Below are 8,530 nucleotides of genomic sequence, written 5' to 3'. Positions count from 1 at the left end.
CGCGTACTCGCGCAGCTCTCCAAAGCCACTCGGCCAGTGCCAGGGACGGCTCTCTGCGCCGGAGCCACAACAAGTCTACTTGAGGCGGAAGACGAAGCCAGCAAGGGCCTGGCCGCAAGTGCGTTCGAATACGGGATTACAGTCCCTCGTCTGTCCGTACTTCCTCTTTCGACGTGCGGCGCCTTCCCAAAGCGCACAAGTCCGCAAACCGCAGAACGCTTCCGACGTAGCAAAGCCGCGTTTCCTTCGGTACTTCGCAGCAACGCCGCCTTTCCCTCGGCGGCGGGCAAATAGCCTGCAGACGTCGTCGCATTGAACCGCGAACTCGACACCTCGCGCGTCACGAGCGGGAGCCGACCGGCAGCCTCCGGCCCTTTCGGGCGCGGTGGAATTTGCCGCGGAGGACGGGAGAGTGCTTTAGGCCACGGTTCCTTCCGTACTTGGCAGCCGCACCCTCAATACCGCCGGTTCCATGACCGACCGAGCGCCGCACCGTTCCTTTAGTACTTGGGCAGCAACAAAGTCGGGTCGTTACTCCACACTCGCCGCAGGAAGCGACCGGCAGCCGCCAGCCTTTTCAGACTCGGCAGCGTTTGCCGCGGAGGACGGGAGAGCGCTCGCACCACGGTTCCGTGTGTACTAAGCGGCAGCGGCATTAGCTCTCGACCGTCAGTTCCTTGACCGACCGCACGCTTCGCCGTTCCCCTCGTACTGGGCAAGAGCAGCAGGTCGGGTCGTCTTACTCCCATTCCGCGCAAGAGTGCCGAGGCGGACTTCAGAAAGCCCACCCAACAGTGTGCGTTACGCCGTTTCTACCCGCGGGCGCGGCCAAGCCAACCGTCCAAGGTTGCAGCCGGCGTCCACTGGGCGCAACAAATTTGGCACGGGGCGCCCTTCGAAATTCGGGCAATCCCCGGCATGTTCGGGTATAGCCGTCCCCGCGTCCAAGCGGGGCCAGCGGCGGAAAGCGTCGGGCGCAGCGAGCTGCTTCACCCACACGGGGTAGAAACAATGGCGCTCGTCACCCTCGAACAATCCGGTAATGATCCTTCCGCAGGTTCACCTACGGAAACCTTGTTACGACTTTTACTTCCTCTAAATGATCAAGTTTGGTCATCTTTCCAACAGACCGGCGCAACCGAAAGGCCGCGCCGGACATCGGTCCGAAGACCTCACTAAATCATTCAATCGGTAGTAGCGACGGGCGGTGTGTACAAAGGGCAGGGACGTAATCAACGCGAGCTTATGACTCGCGCTTACTGGGAATTCCTCGTTCAAGGGGAACAATTGCAAGCCCCTATCCCAATCACGAAAGAAGTTCCACGGGTTACCCAGTCTTTTCAGACAGGGATAAAGACACGCTGCTTCCTTCAGTGTAGCGCGCGTGCGGCCCCGGACATCTAAGGGCATCACAGACCTGTTATTGCTCTGTTTCGTGCGGCTAGGAGCCGCTTGTCCCTCTAAGAAGGTTGTAAGGTGCTGGGAACCCCGCACCTATTTAATAGGCTAGAGTCTCGTTCGTTATCGGAATTAACCAGACAAATCGCTCCACCAACTAAGAACGGCCATGCACCACCATCCACCGAATCAAGAAAGAGCTCTCAATCTGTCAATCCTCCCAGTGTCCGGGCCGGGTAAGTTTTCCCGTGTTGAGTCAAATTAAGCCGCAGGCTCCACTCCTGGTGGTGCCCTTCCGTCAATTCCTTTAAGTTTCAGCTTTGCAACCATACTTCCCCCGGAACCCAAACACTTTGGTTTCCCGGAAGCTGCCCGCCGAGTCATTTGAGTAACTCAGGCGGATCGCTGGTTGGCATCGTTTATGGTCAGAACTAGGGCGGTATCTGATCGCCTTCGAACCTCTGACTTTCGTTCTTGATCAAAGAAAACATTCTTGGCAAATGCTTTCGCAGTAGTTCGTCTTGCGACGGTCCAAGAATTTCACCTCTAGCGCCGCAATACGAATGCCCCCGTCTGTCCCTCTTAATCATTACCTCGTATTCCAAAAACCAACAGAACAGAAACGAGGTCTTGTTCTATTATTCCATGCAAGTTTATTCAGGCGACTCGCCTGCGTTGAGCACTCTAATTTTTTCAAAGTAAAAGCACCGGCCTTCTCGAGGCACACAATGAAGTGCACCAAGAAAGGACCGGCATGATGTTCAGTCCGAGCCGTCGCATCGGGTAGATGCACTACTCGTCTGGAACTGAGATCCAACTACGAGCTTTTTAACCGCAGCAGCTTTAGTATACGCTATTGGAGCTGGAATTACCGCGGCTGCTGGCACCAGACTTGCCCTCCAATTGATCCTCGTTAAAGGATTTAGAGTGTACTCATTTCAATTACGGGGCCTCAAAAGAGTCCCGTATTGTTATTTTTCGTCACTACCTCCCCGTGCCGGGAGTGGGTAATTTGCGCGCCTGCTGCCTTCCTTGGATGTGGTAGCCGTTTCTCAGGCTCCCTCTCCGGAATCGAACCCTGATTCTCCGTTACCCGTAACAACCATGGTAAGCAAGTAACCTACCATCGAAAGTTGATAAGGCAGACACTTGAAAGAAACGTCGCCGGCTCGTGGCCATGCGATCAGCACAAAGTTATCCAGAGTCACCACACAATACGGGCCGAAACCCGATCGATCTTGGTCTAATAAAAGCACCCGTCGCCCAAAGGGCTTCAGGCTCACTGCATGTATTAGCTCTAGAATTGCCACAGTTATCCAAGTAGGAAGAAACGATCTAAGGAACCATAACTGATTTAATGAGCCATTCGCGGTTTCGCCTTATTTCGGCATGTACTTAGACATGCATGGCTTAATCTTTGAGACAAGCATATGATTACTGGCAGGATCAACCAGGTAATCGTTCAACTGCGCGTCCCGCCTGTCAAGCAGGCCGGACGCCGTTTTTGCGATGCCGAGGCCACCTTCAGGCGCCCCAGCACGCTTCGTTCTTGCAAAGAGTAGCACTTTGCACAGTCCGAGACGACGGCGTTCGAGCTCGCTACGGCGCCCTCCCCGAAGGGCCGGGTATCGCCACGCGGCAAGAAGCACGCAACATTCTCGATAGACTGGTTGTGTCGACTCGATCACGGCTTGCGGTTTCTCTTGAGCCCGCAGCACAGGTGGACCGACCGACACTTGCAACGTAGCCGAGACGGCAAAGCCGCCAGGCGACGGGTCACGCCCGCGCCTTCGGCGCTTTCGCATTTGACTCGTCCGAGGACGATGCGGAACACAACTCGATATCGTGGAGAAAGCGTCGTCCGACAACCAGCCCCTAACGCATCAAGCGGATGAGGCTGCAGACGTCAGCTGTGGGATCCACGGGAGCGATACCGGGGACACGCTTGACGGGCACGAAGCCCGCCGCATATCAAACACCCAGGTCGCTTTTGGGGGCGACTGCTCTCTGGGACCCCCATATAATAGCAGCGATAAGTTCCCAAATCTCCATGGGGCCGTACTCGTGCCACTTTCGACGAGCGTTTGGCGAAAATCGTGCCGCCTCGCAGCGCCGCGAGCGAGATGGAAAGCTTACGTCGGCAGCGCAATGCCGAAGTCGTGAAAGCGCAGCGCGTCGACCGAATGCGCGAACGGCAATCTCTCGCCTATGGACAGCGCGGTTTCCAGAACAATCGCCTTTCTGTGCCCCTACGGGGCCGCACGCTAGCGCGGCCCTTTCGCCGTTTCCGAGCACGAGTGCGACCGGCGCGGGCGGCGTGCTCGACACCCCGGCTGACGCCGTTTCGGACTTTGTCTCTTCGCGCGCTCGCGCCAACGCCGCGGCAAAACGACGACCTCTGCGCGGTTCTTTCCCGGTTCCCGGCGTGCTATAGTGCAGCCAGCCGGACGGTGGCGACGACTCAGTCGCGGCCGTGCGGTGGCTTGTACGCCAAAGTTGCGTGACGGGCGTCGAGCTCCCGCCGCGGCCCGGCTCAGGTGGTTTCGGACTTCTGTCTCTTCCGAGCGCTCGCGTCGTCGTGGGCACGATTCTCGAGTGCGGAGCGGTGCGCGGACACCACCACGAACACGCGCAAGCCGAAAACGGCACTACGGTACAACGTCGGCCAGGGCGGTACGGCCCCCTTATATGAGCAGCGATAAGTGACCAGATCTCCACGGGGCCGTACTCGTGCGACAAGGCGGCGTACTGCGCCGAGCCGAGCGCCAATATTTGGCCTTGGCACGGCCGATTTGAGCTCTCGCGATCGCCGCGGTACCGCCGCTCACCGATTCAAGGCACGCTAGCGCGGCCCCTTCGCCATTTTTCGAGTAAGAGTGCGAAAAGCGCGCGCGGCGTGCTCGTCGCCCCGGCTGACGTAGTCTCGGACTTAGTCTCGCTCACGCCGCCCCGGCTGACGTCGTCTCGGACTTAGTCGCGCTCACACCGCCCCGGCTCACGTGGTTTCGGACTTCCGTCTCTTCCGAGCGCTCGCGTCGTCGTGGGCACGATTCTCGAGTGCGGAGCGGTGCGCGGACACCACCACGAACACGCGCAAGCCGAAAATGGCACTACGGTACAACGTCGGCCAGGGCGGTACGGCCCCCTTATATGAGCAGCGATAAGTGACCAGATCTCCACGGGGCCGTACTCGTGCGACAAGGCGGCGTACTGCGCCGAGCCGAGCGCCAATATTTGGCCTTGGCACGGCCGATTTGAGCTCTCGCGATCGCCGCGGTACCGCCGCTCACCGATTCAAGGCACGCTAGCGCGGCCCCTTCGCCATTTTTCGAGTAAGAGTGCGAAAAGCGCGCGCGGCGTGCTCGTCGCCCCGGCTGACGTAGTCTCGGACTTAGTCTCGCTCACGCCGCCCCGGCTGACGTCGTCTCGGACTTAGTCGCGCTCACACCGCCCCGGCTCACGTGGTTTCGGACTTTCGTCTCTTCCGAGCGCTCGCGTCGTCGTGGGCACGATTCTCGAGTGCGGAGCGGTGCGCGGACACCACCACGAACACGCGCAAGCCGAAAACGGCACTACGGTACAACGTCGGCCAGGGCGGTACGGCCCCTTATAAGAGCAGCGATAAGTGACCAGACCTCCACGGGGCCGTACTCGTGCGACAAGGCGGCGTACTGCGCCGAGCCGAGCGCCAATATTTGGCTTTGGCACGGCCGATTTGAGCTCTCGCGATCGCCGCGGTACCGCCGCTCACCGATTCAAGGCACGCTAGCGCGGCCCCTTCGCCATTTTTCGAGTAAGAGTGGGAAAAGCGCGCGCGGCGTGCTCGACGCCCCGGCTGACGTCGTCTCGGACTTGGTCGACGCCCCGGCTGACGTAGTCTCGGACTTAGTCTCGCTCACGCCGCCCCGGCTGACGTCGTCTCGGACTTAGTCGCGCTCACACCGCCCCGGCTCACGTGGTTTCGGACTTGCGTCTCTTCCGAGCGCTCGCGTCGTCGTGGGCACGATTCTCGAGTGCGGAGCGGTGCGCGGACACCACCACGAACACGCGCAAGCCGAAAACGGCACTACGGTACAACGTCGGCCAGGGCGGTACGGCCCCTTATAAGAGCAGCGATAAGTGACCAGACCTCCACGGGGCCGTACTCGTGCGACAAGGCGGCGTACTGCGCCGAGCCGAGCGCCAATATTTGGCCTTGGCACGGCCGATTTGAGCTCTCGCGATCGCCGCGGTACCGCCGCTCACCGATTCAAGGCACGCTAGCGCGGCCCCTTCGCCATTTTTCGAGTAAGAGTGGGAAAAGCGACCGCGGCGTGCTCGACGCCCCGGCTGACGTCGTCTCGGACTTAGTCGACGCCCCGGCTGACGTAGTCTCGGACTTGGTCTCGCTCACGCCGCCCCGGCTGACGTAGTCTCGGACTTGGTCTCGCTCACGCCGCCCCGGCTGACGTCGTCTCGGACTTAGTCGCGCTCACACCGCCCCGGCTCACGTGGCTTCGGACTTGGTCTCTTCGAGCGCTCGCAGCCAGGTCGGGGCCGACGCCGACGTCTGCGTGGGGCTTCAACGATTCCCGGCGCGACGCAATGCAACTGCGCGCAGGATGCCAGCGACTCCGCCGTGGCCGTGCGGCGGTGTACACGCAGAAGTTTCGTGAAGGGGTATCGAGCTCCCGCCGCCCCGGCGGACGTGGTTTCGGACTTTAGCGCTCGCAGCGATCTCGCGGCGATCGCTGACGTCTGCGCGGTTTCAGGTGTGCTACGATGCAGCAGTCTGCCGCACGACAATTTACGGAAGCGAGTGCATTCCGCCCCGGCGGACGCGGCAGCGGACTTTGTGCCTGCGGGAGTGCTCTTGTTGCTGTAAAATTTGAACGGGTGCAGCTGCGCGAAGCAAGTGTACACATTTTCTCTCTCTCTCTCTCTCTCTCTGCCTCTGAGGCGACTGTAATTTTAATTTAAATGCAATTGGAGGCGGGAGCAACCTGATGAGAGTAGGCGGACTTCGGCACACCTTGTAGTTTAGAAATTGTTTTCAAGCTTTGAGGACATACACAATCGCGCCATCTGCTTTCCCCGTCTCTTTGGCACTTCATAGTGTGTGCAGCATGCTCTGCATTCCAAAGAAACGCGCCTGTTTCTCCCCCTCTCTCACGTTCTTCTTGTCTTTCTTGCTGCTCTTGTGAGAAGTTGCTATGCTCTTTACTCGCTGTAAAATAGAATGCTTGCGCGAGCCAACAACTTGCGTGTCTTTCTTTTTTTTTGTTGTTGTTGTTTTTTTCTCTCTTCCCAAGACGTTTCTGCCATTATTCACTAGCTCTCGTTCTTAGTATGCAACGGAGCGTTAGCTCGCGCCATCTACCTTTCTTTCTGTATGGCGAAGGCCGTAGGTTTTCCTAGTTCCGCACACAGATGGCGCGGATGCGTTTTCGCGCCAGTTTCGAACGACCTCGCTGTACACATGTTTCTCATTTAAAAGTTTCAAAGGGGCTTGCGAAAGGGCGTGGTCCTTTTTTCTTGCGCAAGGCTGAGCTTTCCAGCTGTGCTTAAGCTATGCTAGCATGTGTGCGTATGTGTGTGTGTGTGTGTGTGTGTGTGTGTGTGTGTGTGTGTGTGTGTGCGTGCGCGCGCGCGCGTGCGTGCGCGTGCATATGTGTGCGTGTGTGTGTATACACGCACACGGTAAAGATGATGGGGTAGCGCTATTTCTTTCTTTCTTTCTTTCTTTTTTAACAACACCTGTGCTCCACATGGCGATCTTCCTGCCCTCTATGTTTCCGGTTGGAAGGAGTGCGCAGCCTTTTCTATATTTATTTATTTTTTTTTTTTCATTCTCTTTCATTCGTACATGAGGCGCGCTACCTAATTCTAGCGGTCGAATCGACACGTTGCAATCCGTCCCGGCCTGTGCCGTATGAAAACTTTCAGTGGGCCTTGCGGTAAATAAAAGGAAATGAGGGAAATGCGCGTAGTGTATTACACTTGCGCACGGGCTTGAAACGAAGGCCTCAAAGAAAGCCGCCTTGAGCGGTCGCATTCAGACGGAAGTAAGCATTCCCCTTGCGCGTGTTTTCCGCTCGCCTGTTCCGTTTTCTACGAGGTTGCCTTCGTTGGTTTTGCCTTGCGAACAAGCTTGCGCTCGGGTCTCGTTTCTACGCGACGGCGTTTCGTTAACAGTGAAAGACTGAGGCGTCGCGAGTTGATTCGCGAGATAGAGAGCATAGAGTCTCTAGACGGGCTGGGTTTTATAAGATTGCCCACGCTGTTGCTGAGGTTACCAATGTCGCCAGGGCACCCACAAGGCAGTGGTACAATGGAGTGAAGTGAAAGACATCGCTTCTCGGCCTTTTGGCTAAGATCAAAGTGTAGTATCTGTTCTTATCAGCTTAATATCTGATACGGGTTCTATATGGACCCACGATATTAAACCTATTTTTGGAAGTTGGCGGAGTGCTTGAAGCCTGCTTCACCTCCGCCGCAGGTCGGCCCGGTATTGCACTACCTCCGGGATCGGCCCCCGCTCACTTAGGTGAGACTTCATTCAATCAAAATGAAGAACACAAGCTCGAAGCGAGCACTCACGTGACACGCACCATTCCCATACTATACGCAACGATGCCGGTGTTTCTGAACGATTGTCTGCTGTAATGAGCCACTTGGGGGGGGGGGGGGGGGAAGGGTGATTAGCCGTGGGTTTTGCAATCAATGTAAGTCCCACTCAAAGCCAACACTGCATTTTGGAGTTCACTATCGCTTTGATCCGTAAACGACAGCAAGCTCGCCCTGCGAAAATCCGCTGCCCTAGTGGAAGAAAGGTTCCCTATGAAACAAAAATGGAGTGCCCGATTTCCGGCAACATTTTCGCTGCAGTGGGACCGAGCGCCTCGAAAACAAACTTGTCGTATGGCCAAGTGTGGCGAAATATATTCAAGGGTTCAGAGGTGCCTCAGCTTTCCAACCTGTATGTTATGAATACCTGTTGCTACCTTTTCGTCATCATCATCCTGCTGGCTACGACCACTGCAGGGCAAAGACCTCTCCCATTATTCTCCAAGCACCCCGGTCACGTGTAAGCCCGGTCACGGTCGCCGTCTAGTGCCTGCGCCCTTCCTAATCTAATCTGCCCTCCTAAATT

General features: G+C 57.4%; 2 non-coding genes across 2 annotated transcripts; one reads left to right on the top strand and one right to left on the bottom strand.

Annotated features, from left to right (window-relative positions):
- Window positions 1–1,040: 1,040 nt before the first annotated feature.
- LOC139053287 (small subunit ribosomal RNA) lies at window positions 1,041–2,855 on the bottom strand. Its single transcript, XR_011510384.1, has one exon. It is a non-coding gene; the product is annotated as a small subunit ribosomal RNA (ribosomal RNA).
- Window positions 2,856–7,727: 4,872 nt separating this feature from the next.
- LOC139053266 (U2 spliceosomal RNA) lies at window positions 7,728–7,919 on the top strand. The gene has a single exon (XR_011510364.1). It is a non-coding gene; the product is annotated as a U2 spliceosomal RNA (small nuclear RNA).
- Window positions 7,920–8,530: the final 611 nt, after the last annotated feature.

Source organism: Dermacentor albipictus, unplaced genomic scaffold (assembly GCF_038994185.2).
Source record: "Dermacentor albipictus isolate Rhodes 1998 colony unplaced genomic scaffold, USDA_Dalb.pri_finalv2 scaffold_84, whole genome shotgun sequence".
In the NCBI taxonomy this organism is placed as follows: Eukaryota; Metazoa; Arthropoda; class Arachnida; order Ixodida; family Ixodidae; genus Dermacentor; species Dermacentor albipictus.
The sequence above is the reverse complement of the archived record's forward strand: the minus strand, read 5'-3'. Positions and strand labels throughout refer to the sequence as shown.